This window comes from Lactuca virosa, chromosome 7, assembly GCF_052849685.1.
Source record: "Lactuca virosa cultivar CGN04683 chromosome 7, Lactuca_virosa_CGN04683_v6, whole genome shotgun sequence".
NCBI lineage: Eukaryota > Viridiplantae > Streptophyta > Magnoliopsida > Asterales > Asteraceae > Lactuca > Lactuca virosa.
The window spans coordinates 183,896,008-183,919,997 of record NC_136432.1 but is presented as its reverse complement, the minus strand read 5'-3'; positions in this window follow the sequence as shown (position 1 = coordinate 183,919,997).

Sequence of the window (23,990 nt, the reverse complement as noted above, 5' to 3'; positions counted from 1 at the left end):
AGTGGGACCGTCCGGTCCCACAACTCGGGTGGACCCTCTGGTCCTAACTCAGTAAGCTCAGAATAATACATAGCATAAATCACAAAGACATAATGCAGGATATCACAATACTCTATAATAGCATACAAGACCCTTCGGTCACACAAATTACCACTCAAGGTAAGTATAGTGAGAAGACTCACCTCGTAAGCAACAATAAACCTCGTACTCGAATCACTGACCTAGCCTCCGCCTAACACATACCATAATTATCTCTAATTAATAATCGACTCTAAAAGAAGTTAGGCTAAACCTTATAAAGACTCATAGAAGGATAAAAGACCATTTTACCCTTCCAAGGCCTCTATAGTCTAAAAATTAAACAAACCCAAAAAGTCAACAAAAGTCAACTGCAGCGCGTATGCTGGGCGTACTACCTCGCCATGCATGCATTGGGAATCCTTGACCCTACGCAGGCGCGTACTGGGATTACGCTCAGCGTACATCCCAGACTTGTTCTTTCCACTCTCTTGGTCTTAATTTTTCAAGACCATAGCTCTACTCTCAGATCTGGACTTCCAAAAGGCTCATACTCCATAGAGTTCTTGACTTTAAGCCTTTGGATGGCTGAGAAAGTCCCAAACACAAAAACAATCACTCTTTATATCCAAAAATGTTCATATCTCATGCATTAGGTGGTTCGAACGTACAAGACCTCATTTTTATGAATCCACACCCTTAAGAACACTCAAAGGGACAAATATTAGGCTCTGGAGTTCAACAACTCATGAAGCTTCAAGCTTTGGGACCAAAAACCCTGAAATGGACCATATTATGCACAAATCAAAAAGGATGATAATGCTCTGAACTTTATACCTCCAATTGATGCTTCAACCACAGAAAAGCTAAAATCCAAAGCCTGGACTCCAACTCTACTCTTTTCAATGCTCCTTCTTCACTCCAAAAATCCCACTAGAACATTTAGAAGCTCACAAATGGACACTCAAGCTCAAGGGACGAAAATTAGGGTTTTGAGAGGGTTGAGATCTGGAAATGGTGGCCAGAAATGAGGTCGTCATGTTCCTTAAATAGGGACTCACCCCTCAATTAGGGTTTCCATCCTGAGCCTAGTACGCCCAGCGTACTATGCGGCCTCCGCGTCCAAAACACGCACATGAGTACGCTAAGCGTACACACGCGTACTCCCATCGTACTGATTTACCACCTTTTCTCAATTAAAGGGCCAAACTTGACAATTACAACAACACAAGGGTTTATAAGTTATACCTGGTCTTGGGATGTTACAATTCTCCCCCACTAGAATCAAAGTTCGCCCTCGAAGTCATCTTCTGGAAATAACTTTGGGTACTGCTCGCGCATCTCGGACTCTGACTCCCAAGTCCACTCAGACCCCTTCCGATGTTGCCACTGGACCTGAACTAAGGGCACCTCTTATTCCTCAAGACCTTTACCTTCCTATCTAAGATCGTTATCGGCCTCTCGATGTAATTCAGACTCTCATCAATCTGAATGTCCTTTAACATTACCACTGTCGTCTCGTCGGCTACACACTTCCTCAATTGAGACACGTGGAAGGTGTTATGTATATGGCTCAACTCTGCAGGTAGCTCCAACCGATAGGCTACCTTCCCTACTCTGGCAGTCACTCTGAAAGGACCGATATATCTAGGACCCAACTTTCCATGCTTCCTGAATCGGATCACCCCTTTCCACAGGGATACCTTTAGGAGGACAAAATCTCCAACCTGGAACTCTATCTCGGATCGTCTCCGATCTATGTAACTCTTCTGGCGACTCTGGGCTGTCAGTAACCTCTGTCTGACCTGCTGAATCTGCTCGGTCGTCTTGAGCACTATCGCAGTGCTACCCATCACTCTCTGCCCCACCTCCCCCCAACAAATGGGAGTCCGACACCTCCTCCCATATAAGAGCTCAAAAGGAGGCATACCTGATGGGTTTTATACCAAACAACAATCCTATGTGCTCATACAAAACCCTAATGCTTAGATATAGGCTTCTTTATTGTACATGCAATTCATCTAAGACTTGAAACCCTAATCTAGCATACATAGAAATCTAAATCTATAACGAACTAGTTTAGATGATACCTTTCAATGGTTGCAAGAATCCTTTGATCTTCAAGAAACTTAATGTCACAAGTGTAACACCTCTAATGGCTAACAAACACCACAAGCAAGAGAATGATGTATAGGAGAGAGGATGAGAGGCAAAAATCGAATCCAAGCTTCCAAGGGATCAAGTGGCCGATTTTGCTAGCCCTAAGGGTCCTTATATACTTGAGCTTCTAGGGTTTCAGTCAAAACCTTAATTGGATGACTTAGGCCCTAAGTAACTTGAGAACCTTCTGGAATAAGTCCTCCCTGGACGAATTTAAGATGGACTCCTCCTTAAATTTGTCCTTGCCCTAATCCATAAGGATTCTCAGCCCAATATTAACTATCACACAAATGACAGTTCCATTCCCCTTTAATTAATTAATGTCTTTTAACCACATAATTAATTATTATTAATTATTGTCTAATATTAATTAAACTATATGATTTCTCTTTTAGTATATTATTCATATAATATATTAATAAACCATAATAACCTCTCTTTCTCCATAAATCATCCTATCAAGTTGCTTTGGTGAAGGCAACCCAAAAAGACCATGCACAACCGGGTCAAGTACATACCAAATATAGTTACAAGATTAGACACTAATCCAACAGTCTCCCACTTGGATAAGTCTAGTAACTATAGTGCAAGTACAATCCGATTAGCAATCTTAGCTCTCAAAGATGTTGTCGAACTCTGATCTTATCAGTAACCTGTCCTTTAGATAAGGGATCGTATAATCCTTTGTTCTAGATATCATGCGGACAATCACATGGAACATAGTCATACTTATTGTCCAGCAGTTTGTTTCTCGATCTCTGATTCGTCTGACATAGAACTTAATTGAACACATCAACTCAGTCCTGACCTGGCCCGACACATAAGTCAAACCAAATCATCGAGGGGCCCAGATATCACTTTTACCCTCTTAGGATAAAAGGAACATATAAACTTCGACTTATATGCATTTACCATTCACTTATCAAGTCATGCACAACAATGTGTTTTATTACATCAAGTTATTGATGCGTTTACGCATTATCAATGCACAACCAACTTTCAAATAATAAACCATATATCTAGATTTTAAGACCATATGATATTATCGTCTTGCGATCAATTGAGATAAATTCCATGAAGTGATACCAGCAAGCGCGGGTCTAATCCAATGCTCAAATCCTATGCATAAGAACTCATGAACGTTGCAGCAAACCTTTGCTATGTCTAATACATTTTAGACAATCTACAAACCAATTCATGACAATCTTCTTTCATACTTACTCCCAAAGTATGAGCAATTGTGGAACATTCAAATAATCTTATTATTCAGGAAGTCAAAACATGCAAAGTGAAACAATAGGTAAATAATTAACACAAGACAGTAGCTTTACTCATAAATAATACTCCTTTATTTAATCATCAAATGTTAATTAAAATTTATCTATTATACATTTCGAAGCTATCTAATCTAAACTAATATCGTCCTTCAGCCCAATGCTCCTAGCGTGCTGCAAGTGCTTGACCCTACTCAGACCCTTCGTAAGGGGATCTGTTGGGTTATCCTCTGACGACACCCTCTTCACTACTAGGATTCCCTCTTCCACCCGATGTCGAATAACATGATATTTCCTGTCGATATGTCGAGATCTACCATGATCCCTCAGTTCCTTGGTCAAGGCAACCGCTCCTTCATTATCGTAGAATATCTCCATAGGCTCCTTTATGGATGGAACAACCCCAAGGTCTCCGATGAAGTTCTTCAACCATATCGCCTCCATTGACGCTTCGCTCGCCACGATATATTCTGATTCGCATAGTAAATCAGTTACGGTCTCCTGCTTGGAAATTTTCCAAGTCACTGCTCCTTCATTTAAGGTAAAGACCCATCCCGACTGCTAACGGTACTTGTCTCGGCCGGTCTGAAAACTGGCGTCACTGTACCCTCGCACCTTTAAGTCATCACTCCCACCGAGGACTAGAAACCATTCCTTGGTCCTCCGAAGGTACTGAAGAATATTCTTAACTGCGGTCCAATGTGCTTTGCCAGGGTTCCCTTGATATCTACTGACCATGCTCAAGGCGAAGGCCACATCAGGGCGAGTACAAGTCATAGCATACATGATCGAGCCAACTGCGGAAGCGTAAGGTACTCGGCTCATCTCTGCTATCTCGACTTCGGTGCTCGGACTTTGAGTCTTACTCAACTTGGCATTACTTTGGATCGGTAACTCCCCTTTCTTAGAATTCTCCATACTAAAACGTTTTAGTACTTTATCTAAGTACGTATTCTGACTAAGTCCTACTAGTTTCTTACTTCTGTTTCTCACTATCCTTATTCCCAAAATATAGGCAGCTTCTCCAAGGTCCTTCACAGCGAAACACTTCCCTAGCCAGGACTTAACTTCCTGCAGGTTCGGGATGTCATTTCCTATGAGCAGTATGTCATCGACATACAATACGAGGAAGCTAACTATACTCTCACTAGCTTTGACATATACACATGATTAATCTTCGCTTTGTAGGAAGCCAAACTCTTTGAATTTCTCGTCAAAACAAAGATTCCATCTGCGAGACGCTTGTTTCAATCCATAAATGGATTTCTCAAGCTTACACACTCTATTAGGATGCTTCGCATCGACAGAACCCTTTGGCTGACTAATGTAAACATCCTCATCCAACTTCCCATTGAGGAAAGCGGTTTTGACGTCCATCTACCATATTTCATAGTCATGAATTGCAGCAAATGGCTAGCATCATCCTAATAGACTTTATCTACGCAACTGGTGAGAAGGTCTCATCATAGTCAACTCCGGAAGTTTGAGTAAAGCCCTTTGCAACCAATCGCGCCTTATAAGTGTGTACATTCCCTTCCATGTCGGTCTTCTTCTTGAAGATCCATTTGCACCCGACCGTCTTACGACCTGGCACATTGTCAACCAAATTCCAAACTTGGTTTTCATACATGGATTGAATCTCGCTGTCCATAGCCTCTTTCCATTTTGTAGACACATGGCCTGCCATGGCTTCCTTGTAGCTGTTAGGTTCATCCAAATTTATTAGTGTACTGTCACTAATAAACGTATCACCTTCACTTGTTATATGAAAACCATACAACACAAGCGGAACACTAACTCTACTAGAAGGTCTAAGAGGTAGGGACTCGTCAATCGGTTCAACAGGAGTTTCCTCCTCATATTGAATGCCAGTGTTAAAGGCTCCTTCATCGCTCGACTCTTGAAGCTCTTCAAGATCGTTTTGCCTCCCACTGTCTCCTTGGCTTATGAGTTCTCGCTCTCGGAAAACCCATCTCCTCGCAACGAAGACAACGTTGTCACTCGATCTATAGAAGAGATAACCAAAGGACTTCTTCGGGTAGCCGATGAAAATACATCGCTCACTACGAGGTTCGAGCTTGTCATGAGTCTCTCGTCTTACGAAAGCCTCGCAACCCCAAACCTTGATGTGTGTCAATGAGGGAGCTTTCCCTGTCCACATCTCGTGAGGTGTTTTGGCAACCTTCTTCGTAGGGACTAAATTAAGGATATGGGCGGCAGTCTCTAAGGCATACCCCCAGAATGAGATAGGTAGCGAAGCACGAATCATCATGGAACGAACCATGTCCAGCAAGGTTCGATTACGCCTTTCAGCAACACCATTCAACTGCGGTGTCCTAGGTGCTTTCAATTGCGAAACGATTCCGCATTCCTTGAGGTAGTCGTGGAATTCAAGACTAAGGTACTCTCCACCTCGATCGGATCGAAGCATCTTGATTTTCCTGCCCAACTGATTCTCCACTTCTTGCTTGAACTCTTTGAACTTTTCAAAGGTTTCTGACTTGTGCCTGATTAAGTAGATATAGCCATATCTGCTATAATCATCGGTAAAAGTTATGTAGATACAATAAACCCTCACCCCTTTCACAAGTACCAGTAAAGGGTGACTTGGTCATCTTTCCAAGTAAACAAGACTCGAACACGTCATCGTCCCTAAGGTCGAATGACTCCAATACTCCATCCTTTTGGAGTTGGGTTATGCGTTTCTTGTTGACATGTCCAAGATGACAATGCCACAAGCATGCTTTGTCCGAACTATTGGAAGAATCGATACACAACACATCATTCCCTAAATTGTCTACAACCATCACAATTTCATATATTCCATTACAAGGCAATGCTTCAAAATAGAAAACACCATTAAGATAAGAATTAATAGAACCCTTTTCATTATCAAATGAATATCTAAATCCTTATCTATACAAACCATGAAAAGAAATGATGTTTCTTGCCATATCTGGCGAATAGCAACAATTATTCAGATCTAGTCCTAATCCATTACTAAGCACTAAAGTGTAAACTCCAATCTTGGTGACAGGCGACGATCTTCTGTGCCCCATGATCAAGATTAACTTTCCATGCTCCACATCCCTATTTCTTCTTAGACCCTGCAAGTCAGAACAAATGTGAAAACCACATCCTGAATCAAGAACCCAAGAAATAGCATGTGATGAATCATTAGATTGAATAGTGTAAATACATGCGAAGGACGACTTGATCTTCCCATCCTTGATATCTTGCAAGTACTTCAGGAAGCTTCGTTTCCAATGCCCTATGTCGTGGCAGTGATAGCACTCTGCATCCTTTGGGTTTGAGGTGGGTGCAGCGGGACCAGCCTTGGTTCCACTAGAAGAGGTGCCATCATGGGACTTTCCCTTATGGTGGCTCTTTGAGGGAGCCTTCCTCTTCTTTCCCTTCCCTTGCCAATTGCCAAAACTGGGGCAGCAGTAGGAGTAGGAGTTTGTGCAATGGACTTGTCCTTGAGGTTGCTGTTGGCAGTCCTCAATAGGCCTTGAAGTTTACTCAACGTGACTTCCTCTTTGTTCATGTGGTAGGTTATGCGAAACTGGTTGAAGCAGGGTGGCAGTGAATAAAGGATGATATTCATCGCCAGCTCTCCATCGAAGTTAACATTTAACTTCAGCAGGCGGTCAACATACCTCTGCATCTTCTGCAGATGAGCAGTGACAAACTCTCCGTCTCTCATCTTGGTCGTGATCATCTAGGTGATGATCTCATACCTCTCCTGCCTCGCGCTTTGGTGATACCTTTCAACCAAGTGCTGATGCATTTCGTAGGGATAGAAGTCCTCGTAGGACTTTTGGAGTTCAGCAGTCATGGTCGCCAGCATGATCCAATGGACTTTCATGGCATCACGCTCATGAGCCTCAAAGGCATCGATCTCTTCGGAAGTAGCAGTGTTCATGTCCACCTCTTTCAGCTCCTTGTCGAGGACATACTCCTTGTCCTCATAGCGGGTGACCATCCTTATGTTACAGATCCAATCGTTAAAATTGTTTCCGTCGAAGATCACCCCCCCCACACACACACACACACACAAATTCATGAGTGAGAATGAGCCGGAGGCGTTTGAGCTTGAAGCGTTGTGGTTTGAGTTCGACATCTGAAAAGGAAAAGAGACAAATTTTGATTAGATAAGAATCCCCAATTAAACACCCAAATGAGAAATTAGGGCTAGGATCCAACAACATTATTTACAACTTAAAAGAGGGATGCTGTAATTTAAACTGCAAACAATTTGAAGGTAAGTGAATGACGATTCACTAATTTCCACCACGAAAAACGAAAACAATTAAGTTTTAAATGTATTGAACTCGTAGATCTTTTGAGATTCATCGAACTTTTCAATGGCATGTTTAAATCTCGATATGCCCCTCAAGTTTGTGATTAGGATACTGAGGATCACAAACAGAGTGTGAACAACCATGCAAATATACATGGTGCCCCGAGTTACAGTCACCTAATCGATGTGCCGGTTAACCACACACGCTCCATCGATCTATGACAAACATCGAGTCACCCTTTGCCACCTTTGCTTAGAGCCAAATTAGTGTGCCGGTTAACCACACACGCTCGACTAACGTCTTAGCAAGGGTACAAAGTATAATTTCATGGAATTGCATCGAATTCACTTTTGCCTAAAGTAACTAAGATTGGGAATTTTGTAAAAGCATTTAGTTACTTTATAAATTCGTTATACTTTTAATGAGAAATGATGTTGCCCTGTCCTACCCGTGCGGCTAACGACCCTCCACCAATTAAGGAAGCGGTGGGTGAGAGTGGACACCCATTAAACGACCATTTTATAGGCCATAACCTTATACCCCCCTTATAGATCGGCTTCGTGAATGAGGCCTAGTAACGGTAAGACTAGCATTTAGTTATACATATATATAATAATTATTCTTATAATATTATAATAGTATAGGGTGAATTTTAAACTTGTAAAATTCTAGGGTTTGGAATTTAATAATTTCAAAATTAAACTTTTAATTCAAAAAATTAAATTCCAAAACTTGAGGGCAAGTTTTGAAACATTTCAAAACTAACTAGATCAAAATTCAAATAAATAATTAAACAATTAATTATGGTGATTATCTAATTTTGACCTAATCCAATTTTATGCAAGATAATGATCAAATAAATTCAAATAATTAACATTTATCATATAGGGAAATAATTCTTCAATTAATTTAAAGATATATTTTATTTTGGCAAGGATAATCATCCAATATTAGTAAAATTCGTATTTTATTAGTCAAAAATGATTTGGTAATTATCCAACAGCAAAATAGGCATAAAATCCCGAAAATCCCTCTGTCTGACGGCCCGACTCGCCGAGTCCTCTTATGGACTCATCGAGTTCATCCTAATCATCGAGCCCACTTTGGGACTCGTCGAGTCTGTCTGTCAGAGGACCAAAAAACTCGATTTTTCAAGCATGAATGAAACACAAAGCATCAAATACAACAGAAGCCAATCAAGGGTTTGATACCACTGATGGGCTTTATACCAAACAACAATCATATGTGCTCATACAAAACCCTAATGCTTGGATCTAGGCTTCTCTATTGTACATGCAATTCATCCAAGACTTGAAACCCTAATCTAGCATACATAGAAATCGAAATCTATAATGAACTAGTTTAGATGATACCTTTCAATGGTTGCAAGAATACTTTGATCTTCAAGAAACTTAATGTCACAAGTGTAACACCTCTAATGGCTCACAAACACCACAAGCAAGAGAATGATGTATATGAGAGAGGATGAGAGGCAAAAATCGGCTCCAATCTTCCAAGGGATCAAGTGGCCAATTTTGCTAGCCCTATGGTTCCTAATATACTTAAGCTTCTAAGGTTTCAGTCAAAACCCTAATTGGATGACTTAGACCCTAAGTAACTTGAAAAACCTTCTGGAATAAGGCCTCCCTGGACGAATTTAAGATGGACTCCTCCTTAAATTCGTCCTTGCCCTAATCCATAAGGATTCTCAGCCCAATATTAACTATCACACAATTGACAGTTCCAATCCCCTTTAATTAATTAATCTCTTTTAGCCACAAAATTAATTCTTAATTAATTATTGTCTAATATTAATTAAACTATATGATTTCTCTTTTAATATATTATTCATATAATATATTAATAAACCATAATAACCTCTCTTTCTCCATAAATCATCATATCAAGTTGCTTTGGTGAAGGCAACCCAAAAGGACCATGCACAACCGGGTCAAGTACATACCAAATATAGTTACGGGCTTAGACACTAATCCAACAATACCAATACCGGAATGATGGTTGTTGTTATAGGAAAACCCAGCCAAAGGCAAATAGGTGTCCCAACTTCCTCCGAAGTCCATAACACATGCTCGCAGCATGTCCTCAAGCGTCCGAATCGTCTGCTCACTCTGCCCGTCAGTCTGTGGGTGGTATACGGTACTAAAGTGAAATCGTGTACCCAACTCCTCATGGAACATCTTCCAGAACCTGGAAGTAAAACGCACATCCCAATCTGACACTATCGATGTTGGCACTCCATGTCGTGCCACCACCTCTCTCACATAAAGCTCGACCAATTTCTCTGCAGAATAGCTCTCACTGATAGCAAGGAAGTGAGCACTCTTCGTCAACCGGCCTACAATCACCCATATCACGTCAACACCTCGCACGGTTCTCGGTAACTTGGTGATAAAATCCATGGAAATCTGTTCCCACTTCCACTGGGGAACCTCTAAAGGTTGCAACAAACCATGTGGTCGTTGGTGCTCTACTTTTGACCTGACGACAAGTCAAGCATCTCTCGACTACCCATGCCACATCTCTCTTCATACAGGGCCACCAATAATCCCTCTTCAAGTCCAAATACATCTTGGTGGCTCCCGTATGGATCGAGAATCTCGATTGATGGGCCTACTCCATCAAAATACGTCAAGCTCCACCCGTGTACGACACCCAAATCCATCCATGATAGGTCATAAGCCCCTGACTATCGGTCTCAAACTTAGAAATTTGCCCAATCACTTGCTCTCTCTTACGGTTGTATGGTCTCACAACCTCCACTTGGGCCTCTCGGATGGTATCTAAGACTGGAGTCATCACCGTCATCCTCATGCACACGTCTCAGATCGGATCACTCTCTGCTCTACGGCTCAAGGCATCAGCTACCACATTAGCCTTGCCTGGGTGATATAAGATCTCACAGTCGTAGACTTTCACTACGTCCAACCATCTCCTCTGTCTCATATTCAGATTGGGCTGATCCATAAGATACTTCAAGCTCTTATGATCCGTGTATATGGTACACCGAACACCGTACAGATAGTGGCGCCAGATCTTGAGGACGAACACCACCGCCCCCAACTCCAAATCATGGGTGGGATACCTCGTCTCATGAGGCTTTAACTGCCTCGATGCATATGTGATCACGTGTCCCCTCTGCATCAAAACCGCTCCCATCCCCGATATAGATGCATCACAGTAAACTACGAAGTCCTCCACTCCTTCGGGAAGGGCTAACAGTGGGGCCTCACACAATCTCTGACGAAGAGTCTCGAATGAGGCCTGCTGCTCGGACCCCCAGGCAAAAGTAACACCCTTCCTGGTCAATCTCGTGAGAGGAACAGAAATGTTGGAGAAATCCCTGATAAATCTCCGGTAGTAACCTGCCAGGCCAAGAAAACTCCTGATCTCAGATGGGGATCTCGGAACCTCCCATCCCATAACTGCCTCAATCTTTTCCGGGTCGACCAATATCCCATTCTGATTAACGAGATGTCCCAAGAACTTGACCTCTCGTAACCAGAAACCGCACTTGGAGAATTCGGCATAAAGCCTCCCCGACCTCAATACTCCAAGAATCTCTCTAAGATGCTCCTCGTGCTGCTCTCTGGACCTCGAGTACACTAGAATATCGTCGATGAACACGATCACCGAACGATCCAACATGGGCCTGCACACCCAGTTCATGAGATCCATGAACGCTTCCGGTCCATTTATGAGCCAGAAAGGCATCACCACAAACTCGTAGTGTCCATAACGAGTCTTAAAGGCCGTCTTCTGTATATCCTCCTCGCAAACTCTCATCTGCTGATACCCAGATCTCAAGTCAATCTTGGAAAACCAAGATGCCCCCTGCAACTGATCGAATAGATCGTCGATCCTTGGTAGTGGATAACGGTTCTTGACCCTCACCTTGTTCAACTCCCGGTAATCGATGCACATCCGGTGTGAACCATCCTTTTTCTTGACAAAAAGGATCGACCCTCCCCATGCTGAGCTACTCGGTCTGATAAATCCCTTCCCCAGCAGCTCCTGAAGCTGTGATAAGGTGCCTTGGCAATAGGTGTCGCGCCCGAAACAGAATCAATCTGGAACTCTACTTGCCTCTCGGGAGGCACACCCGACAACTCCTCGGGGAAAACATCCGGAAACTGGCACACTATCGGAACCTCGGAGATAGAACTTGGCCTCTCTGTAGCAACCCGCGTATCCATCACATACGCCAAAAAGCCCATACAACCCTGTTGTAGACTCTGCCTCACTCTGGCAGCAAAGGAGAAAGCTGATCCAGATATGGTACCCTCGGCATACACCGTAAGCATTCCCCCAATAGGGTCTCGTATGGTCACCATGTAACGCTCACAGTCAATCACAGCTCTGAACTGACTCAACTAGTCCATGCCAACTATGACACAGACATCACCCATGGCTATAGGTACCAAATCTATCGGAAACTCAACACCAAAAATCTCTAATACGCATCCTCGGAATACATCAGTGGCAAAAACCACATGCTCGTTGGCTATAGAAACCCTCATAGGTCGACTCAACACCTCTCGCCTGACACTGATGTGACGACTAAAAGCTAAAGAAATGAAGGATCGACTCGCATTCGAGCCAAATAACACCAAAGCAGATACATAACTCACAAGAAAAGTACCTATATACAACACAGTATAAGCAAATAAATCTCAGAATAACAGGAATAAGGAAATACATACCAGCCACAACATCAGGCGATGTGCGGACCTCCTCCGTTGTCAGCTGAAAAGCTCTCCCCCGAGCCTTCGGTGCCTCGACCTGCACTGGTCGACTATCAGTAGCTCGCAAAGTTGTAGGAGCGGAACCCTGGGATGATCCCTGAATGAGCTGAGGGAACTCGGCCTTCCGATGGCCGTTCTGGTTGCAGTGAAAGCAAACTACAAATCCCTTGGGGCAATCCTTCGCCAGGTGCCCCTCCTTGCCACATTTGTAGCAAATCCCTGCCCGACACGATCCCTCGTGACTCTTGCCGCACTTGCCACAAGTGCGGCCCATCTTGCCCCCAACCATCGTATCAGCGGGCTTTGCCCGCTTCGTCGCCGGCTGCGACTGTACTGGTCTCCGGTCTCTCCCCTGAGACTCCCCCTCCTCCCTAGCCTGTAACTCTAGCTCAATCTCCCTGCACCTGGCATTGGTATGCAGCTCAGCCAATGTCCGGTATGACGAGTTTTCCATGAACTCTCGTATATCCCTCCTCGGTATGCTCAGATATCGTCTCACACGTGCCTGCTCAGTAGACACATGCTCAGGGAAAAACAGCGCCCTCTCATGGAACATCCTCGTGATATCGGTCACAGTTTCTGTCTTCTGCTTGAGAGACAGAAACTCATGGGCCAACCATTGGCTCTCCATCGGAGGAACATACTCATCTCGAAACAATTGTGTAAACCTCTCCCATGTCACTACAACATGATCTGCAGGAGTAAAGCTGGAAGTCACAAACTTCCACCAGTCCTTCGCTCCCAAGCGAAGTTGGTTCAGCACGAACCGAACTCTCAGGTGCTCAGGGCATGAACACGTGTAAAAACATCCCTTAATGTCAGAGATCCATCTCATATCAGCAATCGGATCCTGTGTCCCATCAAACTCTGGTGGCTTCGTGTTGTTGAACTCCTAGAACAACAACGAGTCACCCTCCTGTGGTCTCGAAGCAGTTGGGGGTGCAGTGGCTGCGACAGCAGCAGCCTCAGTAACAGTAGCATAGCGCTCTTCAAAGGTCTCAATCAACGTGGTCTTAATAGACCCAAACATCTCCGGTATCGCCTCTCGGATAGCTGCGCCCACCTCAGCATAGATGATCCTACGGATCTCCTCGTCACTGGTACCACTGGTGCTCCCTGGGTTGTGGCTTGTACCCACCATGATGTCTCTGAAACACAACACGAAAATAATCAGAGACTCATTCGAGCATACGCACACTCGATTACCCGCCCCTACATGCTCCTTAGTACGGGCCCAATACTACCTTCCACAACAACCTGTATTCATCCCAAGTCCTCCTCCTAGGATCCTTATTCACAACAATCTATCCCTCACGGATATCAACTACTCTCTCAGTTGATTCCTCTATGCTCATCTTGGTATCCCTCCTAGATCACTCAACTCTCTCTGAAAGATTCCTGCTATGTCTCTCCTACTTAGTTCACATAGAGCAAATAACAGATAAGATTACTCCATAGCATACCCTAGGCTAAGGCATCATGAATCAGGTAACTCTAGCTCTAATTTCTGAAGTACCTAGCCTATCCTCTAGCATGCAACTCTAATATCTCATAAATATCTCATAATACAAACATGTAATGGTATTTTAAGAATAACCGTTTGGGCTCTGGATGATTGTACACACTGCTCCTCCTCCTCTTCCTTTTTCTCTTAAAAACTCTTTACTCGTTTTAGAAAAAATTACTTCTTTTGAAAATTTTTCTCAAATCCTCAGTTTGAGTCCAGACACACCCGAAGGTATATCCGAATCCCTCAAACCAAGGCTTTGATACCAACTTGTAACACCGTGAATTTTCAAACAAAATTTTCATTTTTAAAACACATAATTCTCATTATCACATTACTAAAAAACCACAAGTGTCAAATTGTCAAAACACAAATATCATAAATCGTTTGATAAAATCCAAGATCCACAAAATATAAACTCCATCTCAAATATGTGTACAATCAAGCCGATGCCTTCCCGCGATCCTGAGAAGTACCTGAAACACATATCACATAACACGGTAAGCACGAAGCTTAGTGAGTTCCCCAAAATACCACACGTATCTCATTAGCCTCTCATGGCTATATCTCAAGTAAGACCCTCCGGTCAATGTGTCTTAGTGGGACCCTCCGGTCCCACAACTCGGGTTGACCTAGCCTCCGCCTAACACATACCATAATTATCTCTAATTAATAATTGACCCTCAAAGAAGCTAGGCTGAACCTTCTACAAACTCACAGAAGGATAAAAGAACATTTTACCCTTCCATGGCCTCAATAGTGAAAAAATTGACCAGACCCAAAAAGTCAACAAAAGTCAATTGCAGCGCGTACGCTGGGCGTACAACCCCTTACGCTGGTCATACTACCTCGCCATGCATGCATCGGGAATCCTCGACTCTACGTTGCGCATACTGGGATTACACTCAGCGTACATCCCAGACTTGTTCTTTCCACTCTCTTGGTCTTAATCCGTTAAGACCATAGCTCTACTCTTACATCTGGACTTCCTAAAGGCTCATACTCCATAAAGTTCGTGACTTTAAGCATTTGCATGGCTGAGAAAGTCCCAAAAACAAAAACACTCACTCTTTATATCCAAAAATGTTCATATCTCATGGATAAGGTGGTTCTAACATCCAAGACCTCATTTTTATAAATCCACACCCTTAAGAACACTCAAAGGAACATATATTAGGCTCTGGAGTTCAACAACTCATAAAGCTTCAAGCTTTGGGACCAAAAACCCTAAAATGGACCATATTATGCACAAATCAAAAAGGATGAGAATGCTTTGAACTTTATACCTCCAATTGATGCTTCCATCACAGAAAAGCTCAGATCCAAAGCCTGGACTCCAACTCTACTCTCTTCAATGCTCCTTCTTCACTCCAAAAATCCCACTAGAACACTTAGAAGTGCACAAATGGACACTCAAGCTCAAGGGACGAAAATTAGGGTTTTGAGAGGGTTGATATCTGGAAATGGTGGCCAGAAATGAGGCCATCATGTTCCTTAAATAGGGACTCACCCCTCAATTAGGGTTTCCATCCTGAGCCTAGTACGCCCAGCGTACCCTCTGGTACGCCCAGCGTACTAGGTGGCCTCTGCATCCAAAACACGCACATGTGTACACTAAGCGTGCACACACGTACCCCCGGCGTACTCATTTACCACCTTTTCTCAATTAAAGGGCCAAACTTGACAATTACAACAAGACAAGGGTTTATAAGTCATACCTGGTCTTGGGATGTTACACATGGGCTACCCCCAAGTTATTTTCCCTAAAATGTTATGGGCTACTCCAGGTTCTTACAACCAAGTGCTATGGTCTACCCCCATGGTCTTTCCTTGAAATGCCATGGGCTACGCCCATTGTCTAACATCCAAGTGTCACAGGCTACCCCATGGTTTTTCATGCAATTGATATGACCTACTGTGACATCCCCATTTTCACGGCCAGCAAAGACTGATTTTGTTTATGCTTTATAAAAATTAGAGTACTTCTTTTAACAAAAATGTTGCAGAATTGGTTCCCAGAAAACATGATAAATAGGTTATCAAATCATTTCCGAGGAAATGTATTTTTATTCATTTTCAAAACATTGGGATGTCATTGTCAATACAGAAACATAAGCATAAACAGAACTTACATTATTTACACTAGTGATCTACATCTCTTTTAAATCTCTCAGTGTAAAGTAGCTTCGTATCGACACCTGTGATACAAATAAGCTTGAGTTGGTCAGGTTGGGAAACCTGGTGAGTACATAGGGTTTTCAACCCACAATAATATAATTATTATGTTTAAACAACAAACAATCAACCCCATTTACCCATCCCCATTATCTTCCTTACTCTCAAGGGTCTACCCTAAGAGTCATCTATTCGTTTATTCCGAAGTCCATTACTTCCAGGGTTTGTATAATAGGCACTAAGTCCATAGCTGCCAATGTTCGTTCGTAAAGCACTAATTCCATAGTTGCTAAAGTGCATTCATCGGGTACTAAATCCATAGGTACCAGTGTTCTTCTAATAGGTACTAAATCCATAGCTACCAACGTTTATTTAACAGGTACTAAGTCCATAGCTACCAACGTTTATCTAACAGGTACTAAATCCATAGCTACCAATGTTTATTTAACAGGTACTAAGTCCATAGCTACCAACGTTTATCTAACAGGTACTAAGTCCATAGCTACCGCGTTTATCCAATAGGCACTAAGTCCATAGCTGCCGATGTTATTTATTAGGCACTAAGTCTATAGCTGCTAATGTTCACTCATATCATCTTTCATCTCTCATCATTCATCTACCCATGTTTTACCTAACATATTTGTAGATATAAAATACGTATACAGTTTAAATCATTTAAAACTTGTATAAAAACGTTCATCCAGCATAGATAGCAAGTATACAGATAATATGCACACATAGCACGTAGTTTATATTAAATACTTCATATCTATGTGTAAGTTGAAAGTAACTATGCACTCACCTGAAAGGTGGTGATTCTGAATTCGGACATCGCTTCGTTACTTCTTAAAACAATTTCCCTCGACAAAACCTAATATCATTACCACTAGGGTTTAGCTCAATATTCACCGAGACTAATTAATAGTCTAGCTATTATTATTATTATATAAGCGTTAAACAACACTATATAACTCATAATAATAGCCCAAATAATTATTATAAGGTCCTAATAACATTACTATATTAAAACATAAGCTATACTAAAGATAGGGTAGGTATAGCTCACTTACAGCGGGTTTCCTTGGAAACCGGGCTCCGCCGGAGCAGAGTTTCTGAGCCGGAGGCTCTTCTTTTCGGAGCCGTCAGGTGCTTCGGGGCTTTCGCCTCGTGCTAAGGGGGTTCCCTAGGCTTTTCGGGGGGTTTTAGGGCTTAAAGAGAGTGTATAGAGAGAGGAATGAAGGGTTAAGGTGTGAGGAATGAAGGAGAGGGGTGTTTCTATTTATAGGAGGCTGGAGGAAGGTTCACGTCGTGAATTTTTGATATTCACTTCGTGAGCCAGGCTGGCTACAGCCAGCCACAGCCTGGTGCTGACACGTGGCATCGCACACGAGCTTCGTTTTCGACGTTCTTTTTTTTCACGCGTAGGTAAAAACAAGCTCTACAACTTTCATTTAGACTCCATCGGCTAATTCTCGACCGATCTTAAATTTAACAGTAGGATGAGATTAGACTGTTAAATAACTATGAAGAATTCGTAACTCCTTCATACGGACTCCGTTTTCGTCTGTCTTTTTACCGTTGAGTTCCTATTAATGAGATCTTCAACTCTCATTTAGGTTGCGTAAGCCAAAAACCGCTCGAACTAAAATTCGAGTTTCGGGTCGTGCACTGCTATGCTAAATCTTAGAAAATTCATAACCTCCTCATACGAAGTCAGATTTGGGCGTTCGTTTTATGGATGTTCTCGGTTTAACATATACTACAACTTTTATTTAGATCACTAAGGCTAAAAAGTCCTCTATTGTAAATTTACTATTTACGTCTCCCGGTGTCGTGCCAGTTTTGCCGAAAAACTTCGACGGGCCATAACTTCTTCGTTATAACTCGGATTTCGGCGTTCTTTATATGTACGGAACCCTTGGAACATATACTACCACTTGGTTAAGATTACTCCTTCTAAATAATCTTCCATCAAAAACTAATTTTTGATGCTCATCGTCTCTAAATTGACTAGCCCGGATCTACGGGCGTTACAGCTACCCCTATGGTTTTTCATACAAGTGCCACAGACTACCCCCGTGATCTTCCAAGAAAGTATAACAAACAACTAGAATTCTACATAACACAATCCAGTGGGCCAACATTGGTGCCTTCAACCCACAATTATAGTGCGAAGAGTCACCTAAACTACTCAATTGAAGCCTAACAACTACCTCAGCATCAGAACATCTAACCCAAGCTTCCTAAAACGAAACCAACACTAACCCTTAGTCAAAAACTTAATTCTATCCAAGTTTGACCAAAAGTCAAACTGGTCAAAATGTAAACAATCAAAGCCAAGGTAAAAATTACCAACAACATCCCTCCACATTGTACCCTTCCTTGGCCATGTCGTGGGCACAAAATGCCAAAACATTCATTGATTCCCGAGTGATCATGCTGTGACAGTCTAAGGCCACGTCATAGGGACTGGTCAGCTCAAACGAGCTTAATCCATTTTCGTCTGATTTCAAGAGCTCCAAAGCTCAGATCTGATCATATCCAAGGTTTTAATGGATAAAGTTTCTAAGTTTATCTGTTAGGATGGTCCAAACCACCGAGATGTAGACTTTCAATCTCAATGGGACCCAAAACTGCATCTTTCTTAACCTAATCCATTAAGTCCAAGTCTCCCACTTTCATATCTAAATTAAAAAGATCTCTAGATGGATAAAGTTTCCAACTTTATCCAGATTAATGTCTCAAGATTTTAAGATCTAAAATTTAATACACGAAAATGACCTAAGGGACCAAGATAACTTGTATGGCTAAAAGGGAAGGCAAAAGAGCACAACTTTCATAGTCCACGAGGTCCATGAAGCATTCTAAACTTATCAAAAGATGTTGGAGTCTACTCAATTCCAAGATCACCCATAAAATGGACCAAAATTACCAAAAAAACCCAAATAACAAGATCTAAAGAACTAGATAGCAAGATTGGAACTTTCTACTTACAATAGTCCAAAAATGTAGCGTCTTTGATGGATCCAAACTTGAAGCATCAATCCTTGAAACCAAAATTACCTTCTTGATCTTTAAACTTCATCAAAATAACATACAAATCATCCAAAAGAGGAGATAGGAGATAGGAGAAGCTTAAATCTTGAAGGTGGAGGTTAGGGTTTCACCCAAGGGGTCGTAAAGGTGATTGAGGCTCACAAAATGGCCAAAAAGTCAGAACCTTATGCTTAAATACATTGAAAATCCTAAAATCATGGGCTTGGGCCTGACAGAATTCCACACTATGGGCTCTGATCCCCATTCCGTGGCCTTCCACGTCGTGGGTTCTGATCCCCACTTTGTGGCGACAATTTTTCACCCAAATCCATTCCAGCTTCAAACAACCATAAATTCTTTGTTTCAACTCTATTTTCGGCGATCTTTATATCCATGAAAAGGTATTGATGAGCCCCACAACCTAATCTAGTTACTTTTGACTTAATAAATACCAAACTAAAATCCTTAATTCATGAAAGAAGTCTGAAACATCACTTTTCCCATTTTACCCTTTGACTCCAAAACATAAACCGAGGGCTTAGATCACATAACCAATATTATCAACATCCCACAGGGTCTAAACCCTATTACATTGAAGCCCAATGCATTTAATTCATCCATTTATTGTCCAAAATCCTGAAATAAGAAACTTTTTGAAACGGTATGTTACACCTACTCAATTATATTAGTGATAAGAGCATTAATTTACCTTCTGTTTTAGTTGGTAATTGGTCTAAAATTCAAGTCTACAATTATGGCCACTTTTATCTCCCTGACTCTAATCCTTACTGTCCCCTTATTCTAAAAAATATCCTTATCACACTCCTAATCATTAAAAATTTGATATATGTTCGTAAGTTTACTCGTGATAATCTTTGTTCTATTTAATTTGATGCTTAGGGTTTTTCTATGAAGGATTTCCAAACCAAGCAAATTCCCCTCCGAAGTGACAACTTTGGCGACTTGTACCCTGTCATGTTACCTACCCATCAAGCTTTGGTCTCTCCTAATTCCACCATTTGGCATCAACAGATTGGACACCCGAGCCAATAAGCTTTTAATCAGCTATCTACGCAAAATTTAATTCCTTGCAAAAAAATTAAAAATTATACTTTGTGTTAGTCTTGTTAGTTATGCAAGCATGTTAGGCTTCCTTTTACATTGTCGAATACTGTTGCTGCTTATGCTTTTGAAACTGTTCATTCTGATATATGGACATCTCCGGTTCTTAGCAACTCTAGTTTTAAGTATTATGCTCTATTTCTTGACCAATTTTCTCATTATCTGTGGGTGTTTCCTATCAAACATAAATATGATGTGTTTGAAAATTTTGTTTAATTTAGATCTCATGTTAGAAATCAATTTCGATGTGATATTAAATATTTTAAATGTGACAATGGGGGTGAGTATAATAATACTCAATTTCATAATTTTATACCACCACTGGCATCCACATGTGTTTTTCTTGTCCTTACACTTCCCAACCCTCAACTTCCCAACAAAACGGGAAGTTTGAATGTATGATTCATGCAATCAACATCGCTATCTGTACTCTTCTCCTTCAAGCTTGCCTCCCACCTACATATTGGACCATGGCTTTTTTCATGGTTGTTCACGTTCTCAACATCACTTCTTCCACCACTATCAAACATATGTCTCCTTATCAAAAAATTTATAATAAAACCCCTTTATATTCTTACCTCTGAGTTTTCAGTTGCCTGTGCTACCCACATATTCCAATTCCTCATAAATTATCTCTTCATTCCACTCCATGTATCTTCCTTGGCTATCCTACTCGCCACAAAGGGTATATATGTCTTAACCTTCATATAAATTCCATTATAATTTCCCGTCATGTCACATTTAATGAGAATATTTTTCCTTTTGGTTATTTCACTCCCAATGTTGCTCCAAACTATTCTTTCTTAGACACATATGATAATCCTAACATTACTGCCACTAAACTCTTGTTCTCTCCTTTTTTCACAACCTACTCACTCTTCCGCTACCCAGGTCTCTGAAAATCTTTACCAACCACTGATGCTCCTACATCGTCTTCCTCTTCTCCCAAGGTGAGCAACCCTCCTCCTCCTAGTCCCATCTCTACTCATCCTATGGTGACATGGAGTGTTGCGGTATTGTCAAACTGGTACATAAATTAAATCTTCACACTCAAGATATCTCGCCTACTCCTCGTTCTTACTTACAAGCCTTCAATGACCCTAATTGGCTTAAAGCAATGCAAGATGAATTTGATGTTCTTATTTCTAATAAAACTTGGGTGCTTGTTCCTAAACTTGCTGGTACTAATATTATCAATTACATTTGGTTATTTAAAAAGAAAGACCATCCTGATGGGCCCTTCTAATGATACAAAGCTCGCCTTTTGGCTAACGGTCATCGTCAGCGACCTGGAATAGACTGTGACGATACCTTCAGTCTTATGGTTAAACCAACCACAATACACACGGTTTTATCTCTTGCTGTTTCAAAACATTGGCCCATATCCAACTTGAGGTACAAAATTCCTTCCTTCATGGGCATTTTCAGGAAACCATGTACATGTCTCAGCTACCTAGTTTTTGTGACTCCACATTTCCAGATCATGTATCTTTCCTTTAGAAATCTTTATACGGCCTCAAACAAGCCCTGAGAGCATGGTTGTCACACCCCCAAACCAGGATGGCGGAAACATTCGGGGGTGGGTGACTTCACGTAGTATCATAACAGTTGAATATTGTAAAGAAAGTAAACACAACCATCATAAATATAATAAAAACTTACATTGTTGCTTGTAATACATGTTTCAAAAGAATATTACAAATATGATGATTTAAAATGTTTCGCTAATAGACGCCTTAGCGTTCCTTCTCCAAAAGCTGATGGTTACCTGTATTACTGATTCCCTGAGAAATACAAGTAGTTTTGAAAAGTGTCAACAATTAAGTTGGTGAGTTCATAAGCGTTTTTGTACTGAAATTTGTATGTCCTTTAGTAAAAATAATTGAACGTGTTTTCCAGAAAATCCAATATTTTCTACTTATAGTTTGAAAAAGTTCCAAGGACTAGAGTACAATAGTGTCTTTCGTGCTCAAAATAATGAAAGTGTATTTATACTCAAATAATGTATTTACTGAATGCATTCAAAAGTCTTGTAAATCAAACTTATTTTAATACTTCCGTGTGAGTTTTATAACCATGCTATTGACCCAGACTGCCTGTAACAACGTTCTTCAAGCGTTGTAGTGTTATGACGTTTGTCACCCCGGACCTGCCGGTCTAACTGTAGCTAACAGTTTAGGTGCGGGATTGTCAATCCCGTATAGATCTATACACAAGTATCACGCTCTCCCTCCAAGAGATTATGGTTTATAATACAGGACTTGAAATGCGTACTTGTGAGTACGTTGAAGTTGAATGTCTCACAACACTTAGTATTAATAGATTTACGAAAAGAAAGTCTATAACTCATGTAGATGAAAGTATTTCATTTTCACAATGTTTACGTAAAGATGTAATGAATAACCCGCAAACTATACCCATTATAGTTTTTCCGAAAGTGTGTTCCGTTTGGTGATAAAAACTCGATGTAATATTAACTTTGCATGTAAAGTATAACCTTGATATAAAAGTTATTCTAACATTTATAAAATGTAGATGGTGTATTTGAATCCGTATAAAATGATAAGTTTTTCCCGTATTGCACTTGTATTCCCCCCCTTAAAATATGAAAAGACGTCAAAAGTAGGGGTATGAACTCACCTGGAAAGTGTGATGTTTCGAAGAAATCGAGATTTTTCACGGGCGGCGCTTCGACCGGAAAGTGGTGAGATTCTCGGGAATCTCGGGGCTTCGGACCTTCGTCGGGGCTGAGGTATGAAAACCGGGGCTTCAGGATATTTCTTGCACGTAAAACGGAGTAAAAACGCAAGAGGAAAAGAGAAAATGAGCACTTATGCCCGGAACCCTCGCATCCTTTTTATAGTGGCTGAAGGCCCTCGGTACGCTGGGCGTACGAGGGTACGCGGGGCGTACTCGGACGTCATGCATGACCGCATCTTCGATTGCCGGACTTCGGACGGGATGGCGTAGAGGCGTAGGGGGTGACGTGGACGATCCGGAGCCTAGCATCCGAGTACGCTGGGCGTACGAGGGTACGCTGGGCGTAAATCGTCTCGTTTTGTGCACCTCGAACTTGTAAAATCCGTAACTTTCGCATACGAACTCCGATTTTGACGTTCTTTATATCCATGCGAAGGTGAGAAAATACTCTACAACTTTCATTTAGACTTCGTCGGCTAATTTTGACTTTATTTTTAATTATATTTTATTTAATAGGCCGGGACACGATAATTCCGTTAAAAATCCATAACTTCTTTATCCGACGTCCGTTTTCGTATGTCTTTTTTACCATTGCACTACTATTGTAGAGACCTTGAACTCTCGTTTAGGTTGCGTCGGCTAAAAATCGCTCGATCTTTATTCGGAATTTTTAGCTATCTACCGCTGTTCCGAAACTTAGAAAAATCATAATTTCCTCATATGAAGTCAGATTTGGGCGTTCTTTTTATGTATACTCACAGTTTAACGTAATCTACGGCTTTCGTTTAGATATATTAAGGCTAAAAAAAGCATTTTATTGAAGTTTCACTTTTTACGTTTAGCAGTGTTTTACCGGGTGTGTCGTGGATTTTCGATTGGTCATAACTCCTTCGTTATAACTCGGATTTGAGTGTTCTTTATGTTTTTGGAA